The following is a 12,076-nucleotide window of genomic DNA, read 5'->3' as shown; positions in this document are numbered from 1 at the left end:
TTCCTCATTTCTGGGGTAAAATCAGTTCTGTAAAGTGTACAGCACACCAGAGAAAGTGGCAGAAAGCAGGCAGGGGCTCCAAGCAAAGGCTCTGAACCAGACTGCCTCAGGGACCTATCAGCCCTGTGGCCTTGGGTAAGTTCCCTCAGGAAGCCTCAGCTCCCTCACTAGAAAATGAAATATCACCCACCTCAGAGCAGAGGATTACCGCGAGGAGAATATGAGGGAACACTCAGGAGTCTCCTGGTACTCAGTAAGCATACTGCTGTTATTAACTGGTAATACTGCTATAATTTATAATTCAATTATTGTGCTAAGAAAGGGTAACTGCCTTACCTTCAAAGGTAAGGTAATAGAGTCCAACAGACCTCACTATTACTAATTTCTTGCTTTTCAGCTCAATTTTTCCTTCATATGTTTTCAAGAAAAACCAAACAATACAACTGCTATGTCAAAAAAAAAAATTGTTTAACCTTTTTTTCCTCTGAATCAAAAACAGTAAAATCATGGAAAATGGGAAAACTCAGAAAAAAAAAAAATTTAATCACTCAAAATTCTACAACATAGAGATAAATACTAACAGCACTTTGGCATATTTCTTCCACTTTTTCCCATATATATTTTTAAATAACTGGAACCACACTGTTTATAGTTCTATATCCTGCTTCTTTCTCATACTTAATTTTATTTTGTGTGCACTTTCCCATGTCAAGAATTCTCCAAAAACATCCTTTTTACATGACTCCAGACTTTTCCATAAAGTGACCATTCCCTTAAAGTTAAAACATTTAGATTGCTTCTCTTCTTTCCAATACACATCACTATAATTAACATCTTTGTATAAAATCTTGGTCCTCATCTCTAGTTTTTGGTCCATATAGATACCTATAACTAGATCAAGGATTGTGTCTCTTAAAACATTGCCAAACCGCTTTCCAGAAAGTTCACACCAGTTTGCGTGCCTGACAGTCCCATCATGATGTCACAGCAGTGACCATACCTATTTCCTTTCAATTCCAAGTAAACAGAGACCCAAAAACTCTGGAATTACAACACAAATAGGAAAGATCTGTTATTACAAGATGCTTTCGACACTTGTAATTTGTACGAGATCACTATTATCCCATTCATTATCAGGTATATGACCTCGAACAAACTTGGAAAAGTTATAAATATGATCCTACACATTCACATTTGTATATTGAAGTCATGACTGAAGTGCCTTACAGATAGAGACTCTCAAACAGTTTCCAAATTATGAAGAATTGTGTGGAAAGGAAATTATGCCCCATCATATGAAAAAGGAGTCTGTACAAGATGTAGAAAATTCAGAAATGTACACTTAAGATTTATGTACTTTTCTACATGTAAGTTGCTCCTTAATTAAAAAAAAAAGTAAACAAAAAGAAAAAATGTTAAGGGAATCTGTACATAAGAAAATATGTATTCCCTGTATATACACATATAACATCAAATCACAACTACTTTAGCTCAACTGACCATTTTTAAGCCTTCGTGGCTGTTGACTAATACTAGGCATATGCCATAACCCACTCCCGCAGCAGTCAGCGTCCTTTTTCCTCATTTATCAACGTGTGCATTCCTCAACTGACTGACCAATCAGTGGAAGAAATTTCCTATAGGTCAGCAGCATTAAAATATTCAATGATATCAGCCCGTTAAAAATGATATTACAAAAGCAGCATCTACCAGTCTTCCACCTAAAAACTTAATAAGCACTTCTGAAAAATAAAGACCTAGAGATACTTTTTTTATTCCCCAATAAATTTATTTATTTATTTATTTTTGGCTGCGTTGGGTCTTCGTTGCTGCATGCGGGCCTTCTCTAGTTGCAGAGAGCGGGAGCTATCCTTCACTATCGTGCACAGGCTTCTCATTGCGGTGGCTTCTCTTGTTGCAGAGGACGGGCTCTAAGCACATGGGCTTCAGAAGTTGTGGCATGCAGGCTCAGCAGTTGTGGCACATGGGCTTAGTTGCTCCGTGGCATATGGGATATTACTGGACCAGGGCTCGAACCTGCGTCCCCCGCATTGGCAGGCGGACTCTTAACCACTGCGCCACCAAGGAAGTACAAGACCTAGTACTTTTAATCACCAAGCATTTAGGTACACTACTCCCAGTGACACAATTCCCTTGAAGTGAAAGCCACTCTAGCTGAAGACGCTGATTTCAAGAATCTAATAATCTTGTATTAATGCAGTGCTGACTTTCATTTGAACACAATCAATTTGTTACTGAACAAAGAATCCTTTTTAATTGCCCATGGCAATTAACAGTAATCATTTTCCTTGTCTTATTCCTAAGCAGTGCAGGCTGCAATAGATGAAGCCTCAGTTTTGACCTTTCTTTTAAATGGAGATGGGAAGAAGTACAATGCAACAATATTTTTTTTACACTTCAGGAGGCTATTAGCTGTAGCTGGAAAACACTCTCTCACCCCAACATTATTTAATAACTTTCTGAATTGAAATTTTTTAAAAAAAGTATTATAGGGAGCTCCACACAAACAAGTCAAGGGGCAAAGTATATTTTTATCTATACATTTGTAGTTGTCTAGAGAGTTTTCTCAGAAGAAAATCAATTAAGAGCTATTCAGATACTTTTCTATTTGCCAAAGAAAATATAGATTTTTTTTTTCTTGGCTGCGCTGGGTCTTCGTTGCTGTGCGCGGACTTTCTCTAGTTGCTTCGACGGGGGGGGGGGGGGGGCTACTCTTCAATGCGGTGCGTGGGCTTCTCATTATGGTGGCTTCTCCTGCTGCAGAGCACGGGCTTCAATAGTTGTGGCTTGCGGGCTCTAGAGCACAGGCTCAGCAGTTGCGGCACACGGGCTTACTTTCTCCCCTGCATGTGGGATCTTCCTGGACCTGGGATCGAACCCATGTCCCCTGCATTGGCAGGCGGATTCTCAACCACTGGGTCACCAGGGAAGTCCCAAAATATAGATTTAAGGCCATAACGTGACCAAACATTTCCATCTTATTTCTGTTAGACAAATTTGCTTACAGTTTTGTTATACCTGGGTGTGAATCCAGGTCAGAAATAAAATGCTCAACTTCTTCAATATGCTGACTAGAAAGACAAGCTGGTACTTGTGGCTGTGGATTCCTTTTAAAATACGTGATATGGAACCTAATGTGTGTTCAGCCTCTGAATATGAAAATCTTTAAGAGTAATATGGGACTGCCTCCAAAGCAGCTAGAAATTAATAATAGTCTATTGAACATTCACTTCCCCCACCCCACCCCATATTATATATATAGTTAATTGTTTATAACTGACTATGAATTCCTCAATGGATTAGAAGTACAGCTTATTCTTACGTCCCAGACAGGCAAGGCAGTCTAATAAAGTAAACACAAATTTTAGAATCAGACAGACATGGATTTATAACATAGCCCTAGCATCTATTAGCTGTGTAGCCCTCATCAAGACGCTTACGATGTATGTGTGTATGTATGTATAGGGATTAAATGCTGACCAAGAGGGCATGCCATCTAAGAGTTTCAAGCCTAAAAATAGCCATTATGGTCAGTGTACACATCTTCCCAACTCCCCCCCTCCCCCACCAAAAAAAAAAAGTCATTGGCACCAACTTGGCTTCAATCAGCAAGTATGTAGTGGGGGCCTACTATGTACAAGATATTTTGCTAGGTATGATGGGAAATAATGGGAACCAACTGGTAATAATCCCTTCATTTTTCTAATGAAGAAACTGTAGCCCAGAGAAGTGAAAATGATTTGGCCAAAGTCACTCAGCTAGTAAGCAGCAGAGCCAGGGCTAGAACCCAGGTTTCTTCTTTATCAATTCAATATTGTTTACGCCATAGGAAGCTGCCTCTCAATTGTTCAAGTTTGATTACCAAACGCAAATATTACAATAGTGACTAGCAAGAGAACATTTTCCAAACAAGAAGGCAGACACTAGGAGAGCAAAAAAAGTATGAGGGTAGGAACTTTCCTGGTGGTGCAGTGGTTAAGACTACACACTCGCAATGCAGGGGGCCCAGGTTCGATCGCTGGTCAGGGAACTAGATCCCACATGCATGCCGCAACTAGGAGTTTGCAAGCCATAACTAAGGAGCCCATGTGCCGCAACTAAGATCTGGTGCAACCAAATAAATAATTAAAAAAAAAAAAAAGTATGAGGGCTTTCCTGGCAGTCCAGTGATTAAGACTCTGCCCTTCCACTGCAGGGGGCGCAGGTTCAATCCCTGGTCAGGGAACTAAAATCCCGCATGTCGTCCAGCGCGGCCAAAATAAATTAATTTTTTAAAAAAGTATGAAATACCTATAGATGCATAATGCAACATCACAACTGCCACAAATTTCATAAAATGAAAATGCTCATTTCAAAAAGGATGAAGGGGATAGGCAAGTCTGGCTACTTTTAACTAAAATAAATATTACTTTCCTGTGAGGATGCTTCATGGCTGGTTCTCTGCTAATATATCAACTTAATGGTGTCTCTTAACATCAGCGAAGCAAATAAATGAAGACTAGACTGACAGATGCCAAGTATTATTTTCAAGAATTCTTCATAGATGAAGCCTGATAAAGCATAGTATCAAAAATTAAATTGAAATAAACTTTCAGGAAGATGAACATGAATGATTTGTTTGCATTTCTTAATTCCAGCATTCAAGTGCTATTCAGACCACTGCTATTTGAGAGCCTAGGTCAACAATGACTCAGCTTGAAAAATTCCATATTGTTTTTAAGAGGTATATGGTTTTAGTTATGTAGTTAATACAGTCTGGATGCCCCTTTCTCCCCAAATTATAAACTAATCTTCATGTGAATGCCTGAAAAAGAGGCAAGTGTTTATTTTATTTCTGAAAAAGCATACAACAAAGGTAATTCAATTCATTTTACCGCATCCCCTGGGGAAAGAGCCCCCCCACTGCCTGGCCCGTTCTGGGTTACGGGATTTGATGGGGGGGGGTGGGGGGGTGCAGTGGTTAAGTGTAGCACCAGGAGCCCAGTCCCAATCCCAGCTTTGATGTGGTACGTGATCCAGGACGAGAATCTACAATCAGAGCTGAACGGCACACAAGACTTCAGGCTACGAATGTGAAGTCCAGAGAGGTAAAGCATTCTGTCCAAGTGTCCCTCTAATTAGGTTAAGGCCTAGACCAGAAGGTCTCCTACCCGTATGCCCATTACTTTTTCAACTATGACAGGAAGCCTGTCAGCATGCCCCTTGCAAGCTCTCCATTTCCCCAACCGTAAATGAGGAGGCTAGACGAGGCACACTGAGCTTCAAGCTGTTGTTCCAAACCCAACGGCTTTCCGCTGGTCACCTTCCCTCTTCAAGCAGAGAATCTCCAAGTTTATCTATTTCATATAGTGTGGAAAAGAAATTTTAAACGACTGAACTAGATGATAAATAAAATGTCACAGTGACTGAGTATGTTAACACACTATTTAGACTGCCAGTTGGTGAATGACAAGAGTCAAAGCAGATCACAGGAAGGCCCTACAAGAGACCTAACACCTCTCCGAACACCACAGCAGACGGAAGAGGGGAAAGCAGACAAGACTAGAGGGAAACAGACAACTAGTCTCATCTTTTCAATCTCCAACTGTATTGACCTGATGTGTTTCCTCATCACATACAGACTGACCAAACACCCATGAGGCTGTAGTTTACAGTCACCTATGCAACCCTCACTCCTCCCAGACTGTCCTTTGTCAAAAGTCACCATTAGGCCCATGGATCTGCACAAGGACAACTTGCATGTGTCCAGTATCAAGAGGATTTCTGATCTTTTTATTGTCCTAAATCTTTGGCCTTCATCATGGCAAGAAAAAAGGGGCAGAGGGTAAGGGAGGGGGGACATAGCCAAAAAGAAAGGCTAGTATAAAAAAAAGACAGGAACTTTAATCAGGCCAGTAATACAAAGATTTTCTAGGCAGGGCAAGAGCCCTTGAAGACCTATTACTAGGTCTACCGCCATCCCCCACTCCACACCCCACCCCCAACTGGCACATTAAATGTTCCAGAAGGCCAAGGCTACCACCTCAGATTTCTGTAGCACCCAATTCCTTCATGAAAACAAATGTTGATACAGGAGTTGGAGCCTCTGCTACCATCAGAGAAATCTGACAAGCTCTGGAACATCAGTTACCAGTTTAGGAAGAAAAATCAGCTCTTTGTTCTTCTGTCTCCTCTCCTCCTATTATGTAAACGTAAGCTTTGGGCACGCAGAAACTTTCTATGCTGCCAGTGATGTTAAAACCCTGGAACACGAATTTAAGCAGTACTGCATACACAGTTGTTTTTATTCTTAATTAGCTGCCACTTCCACATTAAGAATAAAAAACAAAACAACTATTTATACCAACATGAGGAACATAAACAAATTCAGAGAATTAATCATGGTTCACAAGGCCAAAATTCAGAAATGAACAGAAACTAACAGAAATAAACCAAAATTCTTAAAGTCAATAATGGTGAAGACAAATGCCACAGATAATTAAAATTACCAGACTCTGCTTGTCACAAAACTTAAAGTCCTAAAAACTTAGAAACTAAAGGAGCCATATGGATCTACTATCCAGCCCCCCTCACCGTCTCACATACAAATGCCCTAACATTTGATGAGTCAATGGTTCAATTCTGTAGATGACAGTGAATGTTTTTCATTTCACATGCATTCACACAGAACTATTCTAAATAAGTGCTGAAGTAAACAAAGTTTGATTATAGCTCAGTTAAGAAATAAAGTCCTTCCTGTAAACGCTCCTTCACAGCTTGATGGCTGCTTTAACATGCAATTGCCCTAGGCCACAGGGGGGAAAAAAATCAGGCTTTTGATTTACTTAAGAAATAAAATAAATAAACCTAGAACATGCAAAAGCTTCCTTCTCCCAAGGTAAGGAAGGAAAATGCTTGTCTGGTTTTCTGTAAAAACCACCTCTTCCTCTGAATGAATTTACTAAACCCCACCCCCAACATAAGATCACTAAAGCTCAAGGAAAAGGCAGCAAAGGTACATTTCGCAGGTAATAAACCAAAAACCCAATCATATCAGACAGTTCCTGGCACCCATTTCTCACTCTACCAAATCAGGGCAGTCAAAAGGCTGGAGGAGGGCTTCCCTGGTGGCGCAGTGGTTGAGAGTCCGCCTGCCGATGCAGGGGACACGGGTTCGGGCCCAGGTCCGGGAGGATCCCACATGCCGCAGAGCAGCTGGGCCTGTGAGCCATGCGCTCCGCAACAGGAGACGCCACAACAGTGAGAGGCCCACGAACCGGGGGGGAAAAAAAAAGAAAAAATTTAAAAAAGGCTGGGGGAGTGTCAGGGTCCACCCACATACTCCTGGTACAGCAATGAGCCCCCTCCCTTTCCCAAACATAGATCTACCTATCAGCATTCAACTCCTGTGGCTGGGAGCGCCTGCAATACCAGAGGGCAGAAATCTAAGTGACACTTGGCACTCTGTTTCAACAAACAACTGCAAGAGCTTTCCAAACCCAGGCCCTCACCATTTTGAAGACCAGGAAGCTGAATCCTTCCTGGGGCAGAGGTGAAAAAGAAATAAGCCCACTTTCCACCACCCTTCCCAAAGGTCACAAAGCAAACCAGAGGCCATTAGGCAGCTTCTGCAGACCCACAGCAGTAAACAGCAAGTGCGACCACAGCCCCCGGTGGGACTGGGGAGAACTCGAGAACTGGCATTTTCCCAGCCGAAGGTAAAACAAATATGACTTGTCAGCTGGAAAAAAACAAAAAAGCATACTCCTAAATTCTCCCAAAGGGTGCTGGCTTGGAGGTGAAGGGGGGAGAGGGTACAACTGTCTCAACAGCTCAGAGAAAGAGGGAGGGAAAGTGAGAAAGAGAAGACAGACCTGTGAGCAGCTGCACTCTCCTTTTCCGAAGGACACAAAACTGCAAAGCCCAGGGACCCGAAGGGGCTGGGGAGCAAAATGGGAGCGGGAAAGAAAGCGGGGCAGTGGAAAGGAGATCTACTCCCACCACCACTAACCTTGGCAGAAATGGGGGAGATGGGGGAGACGCTCCCAGACTCGAGAGCAGTAACCAATCAACCAGCCCCCACCTATTTACTCATATCTCACAGGATCCCTCGAGATAAAACCCTCAGGGTCAGAGAGCTGAGAGAATCTGCAGTCTAAACCTGAGCCTGCAGAAGCCGAAGCCCAACCCAGCCCCTTCCCCTCCAAAGCTGAGGGATGGAGACCAGAGAAAGGCATGCCTGAAGAAGGGAAGCACCCAGTGGGAATGGGCAGGTCAAGCAGGGGAGCTGGGAGAAGCAAACCTGATAGGAACTAAATGGGAAGAGAAGAAGCCTCGCAAGATACAAGGGGAAAGAAAAGATGAAGGAGAAAACAAGGCAATGAAGAACAGATCTGGGAGAGGGGTCACAAAAGGGAGGGAGACTCTAGCCCAGAACTGAGATAGCTCTAAGAGGAAGCTGGGGTGGGGGGAGTGACAGGTAGGAATGATTGGGAAAACATCTCTATACTGGGCAGAGCAGGGGGAAGGAGACTCAGTAAGGGGGTAAGAGGTAGGGCAAAAAGGGGAGGACAAATACGAGGAAGGAGAGAGTGGAGGTTGAGAGCTGAATCAAAATGGTGGGGGGATAGAAGAGCAGGTGGAAAACTTGGAACTGAGAGGCAACAGAGATGCGAGGCAGTCACAAGATGACCAGAGTTAAAGAGGACCACACCGAGAAGGGACAGCAGTAAGAGTTAAAATGGGTCCAAAAAATAGGTGGACAAGTGGACAGCTCCAAAAGGGGCAGAGCTGTGAGGAAAGCATTAAATAGAGAGGATGGGGCGGAACTGAACAAATGAAAGAGCAGGTGCAAAAAGGATTGGGGGCAAGTCTGAGGTGCAGAATGGGAAGGGAAGGGGGTGATGGATCAGAGACAAGTTATCGACAGTTCAGTGAGGTAAAGGACAAATCTAAGAAGGGCCAAAATGAAGAGGACAGGACTTGGAGAAAGAGGCTGGAAGCAGGTCTTACACAGAGAAGTACTGAAGGGGAGACAGGTCAAAGGAAGCCGGAGCAAATGAATGGAACCGCTCAAAAGAGGGCCAAATAACGAGGTGGGGAAGAGAGGAAACAGCAAGGAGAACACTGGGGTAGAACTGGGGACTGCAGGGCTTGAGGCTGCGGAGAGGCTGAGTTCGGGAGAAAGGTCAGAGAAGTGAAAGGCAGAAACGAGAGAGCTGCAGGGTCAGAGAAGGGGGAGGAGGCTGCCTCATGGAAGGCAAAGTCGGAAAGCAAGCAGGCTGGAGGGCACAGCAAGATCTGAGATTGGATGAGGGGCAGAGTGGGGAGGCAGAAAGGTCTGGAAGAGAGGAAAGGCTCTGAATGGCAGACGGGAGCAAGGTCTGAGCAGGGGAGGAGGCAAGCATGGTGCATCGGAGTCCGAGAGGGGGCAGGGAACTGAACTGAGGCAGACGAGGGTCAGAGAGTCCAGGGGTATGGCGGGGGGAGCAGGTTTTGTCAGCAGGCAGTAGGGCCCAAGAGGGACGTGGAATTAAGTCCAAGGAGAAGACCTGGGAGCAGCAGTGCCAAGACGAACAGGGTTTGGATGAATCACCAAGGAGGTGGAACCGCAGGTCCTAGAGGGACAGCTCCTGGCGGTGAAACAGCGGAGGGTAACAGAAGATTGGGTCAAAGAAGGGGGCAGATCCGGGGTGGTGAGAGCGGAATCGAAGAAGGCAGAAGAATCACGAATCTCAAAGTGCGGGTCCAGAATTAAGGGATGCGGAAGGGTCACTGAGGTGGTGGATCCCTTGAGCACTGCAGAGTCTAGGAAGGGCGAAGGGCATCACTGAGGGGCGGAAGAGGGAAGGGGGAGGCGCAGAATTGGGAGCAGAGTTGGGGGGGAGGCCGAGGCAGACACCGAGATCCCAATGGGTTGGAGGGCGGGGGCAGACGCGCCGACAGCAGGGCTGGGCGGGCAGGGGCAAGTCCGAAGGGCAGACGGGCCCCGGCGGGCCGGGCCGCAGCACGAATCGGCGGGGCCGGCGGGGCCCGGGGGGCTGGGGGGCCGCTCCCTCCCCTCCCCCTCCGGCTCCTCCATTGTTCGCGGGCTCCGGGCCCCGCCGTCCCCGCCTCCCCTTGGACCCCGCAGCGGGGCGGCGCCCGGCCTCGCGGCCGGGGCCCGCGAGCTCGCGCACTCACCAGCTGGGCGCCCTCAGCGCGGCCCTGGCCTCCGGGATCTCGGCAGCGGCGACGGCGGCCCCGGCGCCATGTTCTGCTGCTCCTCGTTCAGCGGCAGCTGAGGCGGCGGCGGCAGCTCCGGCGGCGGGGGGCCGGGCGGACCCTCCCTCGCGGACTCCCTCCTCCGCCTCCTCCACCTCCTCCTCCCGCCGCTCCGCGGCTCTCCCTCGGGGCGGGGGGCGGGGAGGGGAAGGGGGGAGGGGCGGGAACCAGGGGGAGGGCGGACCAGCCTTGCTCGCTCCTTCCCTCCCTCCTTCGCAATGGCGGCGGCGGCGGCGCCTCCTTCCTGCGGCCGCCGCTCCCGCGCGCGCTCCCCCTCGCTGCTGCGCGTGCGTGGCGCGGGGACCGTTGCAGGGGGATAACGGCCCGTGAGGGCGCGCAGCGAGGGGATAACCGGCGCGTGGCAGAGGAGAAGCGAGAGCGCGTGCGCGCCCGAGGGACTCACTGCCACCGCATCGGCCGCGTCCAGGGAACGGGTGCGGAGGACGCAGTGCGCCTGCGCCCCCAAGAAATGCCGCTAGTGCGGTGGCTGCGGCTCGAGACAGAGTGCGAGGCGACCCGCGACCGGGCAGAGGAATGGGGTGGCCAAGTGCGCGTGCGCGGGAGGGGGTGCCAGCCGCCGCGGCTACTCGCACAAGGCGGAGGGAGTGGTCCTCGAGAGGCGCGCGCACCCTTGCGCGCGCCAGAAGCAGCCGAAACCCTCCTCGCCCTGGCTCTTGGAGAAAGCGGGAGGGGAGAGGCATGGCCCAGCTTTGGGGGCGGGAGCGAAGGGCGCGATCCCGCTCGCGCGGGACCTGACCAGCCAATGAGAGGCAAGGGGCGGTGGGTTTGCCGCGAGCTCAGCCCCGGGGAAAACGGAGGAGGAGAGAGGGAGCGACGTAACTTGGGGCGGTGGGGCGGGGCTGAGGAGGAGGGAGCGCACCCAGTGGAGGAGTTGATTGGGGAACACGAAGAGGCGTGGCCCGCCTTAGCCCAATAGGAGCCTCAATTCGTCGATCCGGAAGAAGGGGCGGGGCTGAGGAGCGCGTGCTCTTTTTCCTGGCAGAGAAGAAAAATCTGCAGGTAACGAGTGCCTTATTACAACTTGCTTTGGGTTCTGTGATCGCCTTATCCCGGAAGAGGCGCGGGGGCCTGGTCCCGCATGCAGCCCTGGCCTCCAAGTCGGCATTGTGTAAATGACTGCAAATCAAATGTCAGTTCGAGAGCCCGGAGGGGAAAGAGTAGTGATGGGAAGGGGCACCGCTGTAACCCCTGAATTCCTCTCAACTGAAGAGGGGTTCCTCTGGGACCCCTCCGGAAGTACGGGTCTTGGAAGATGAGCGTTCTGGGAGCCCAGTCAATATTCAAGGAATGCATGAAGAAAAGCTATGCTTCTTATTGCATTTTTCATTTCTTTACTCAGTCTCTTCATCTAAAAAATGGAATGATAATCTTAGCTCTTTAGTAAGGTTTGCAGGGAGAATTAAATGATTTCTATTTGTAAAGCGCTGAAAATCATGCCTTGCTCTATAAACGTTGATAAATAAAATTACATGCGCTCAAGTTTTGTTTTGTTTTTGAGGTCATATCTAAATGCTTTTTTAAAAAATTGAAGTGTGGGGCTTCCCTGGTGGCTCAGTGGTTAAGAATCCGCCTGCCAATGCAGGGGACACGGGTTCGAGCCCTGGTCCGAGAAGATCCCACATGCCGCGGAGTAACTAAGCCCGTGCACCACAAGTGCTGAGCCTGTGTGCCACAACTACTGAAGCCTGCACGCCTAGAGCCTGTGCTCCGTAACAAGAGAAGCCCTCGCACTGCAACAAAGAGTAGCCCCCCGCTCTCAGCAACTAGAGAAAGCCCGCGCACAGCAACGAAG

General features: G+C 47.9%; 1 protein-coding gene across 1 annotated transcript in view; it reads right to left on the bottom strand.

The window, feature by feature from the left end:
• Window positions 1–10,892, bottom strand: part of ARHGAP35 (Rho GTPase activating protein 35) — a 121,892-nt gene extending 111,000 nt beyond the window's left edge. The window contains exon 1 of the mRNA XM_082863261.1: window positions 10,183–10,892. The gene's annotated coding sequence lies outside the window, so the exon portion shown is untranslated. The remainder of the gene's footprint in view (window positions 1–10,182) is intronic.
• Between the last annotated feature and the right edge of the window lie 1,184 nt (window positions 10,893–12,076).

Source organism: Leucopleurus acutus (genome assembly GCF_964270905.1).
Source record: "Leucopleurus acutus genome assembly, chromosome: 20".
Classification (NCBI taxonomy): domain Eukaryota; kingdom Metazoa; phylum Chordata; class Mammalia; order Artiodactyla; family Delphinidae; genus Leucopleurus; species Leucopleurus acutus.
The sequence above is the reverse complement of the archived record's forward strand: the minus strand, read 5'-3'. Positions and strand labels throughout refer to the sequence as shown.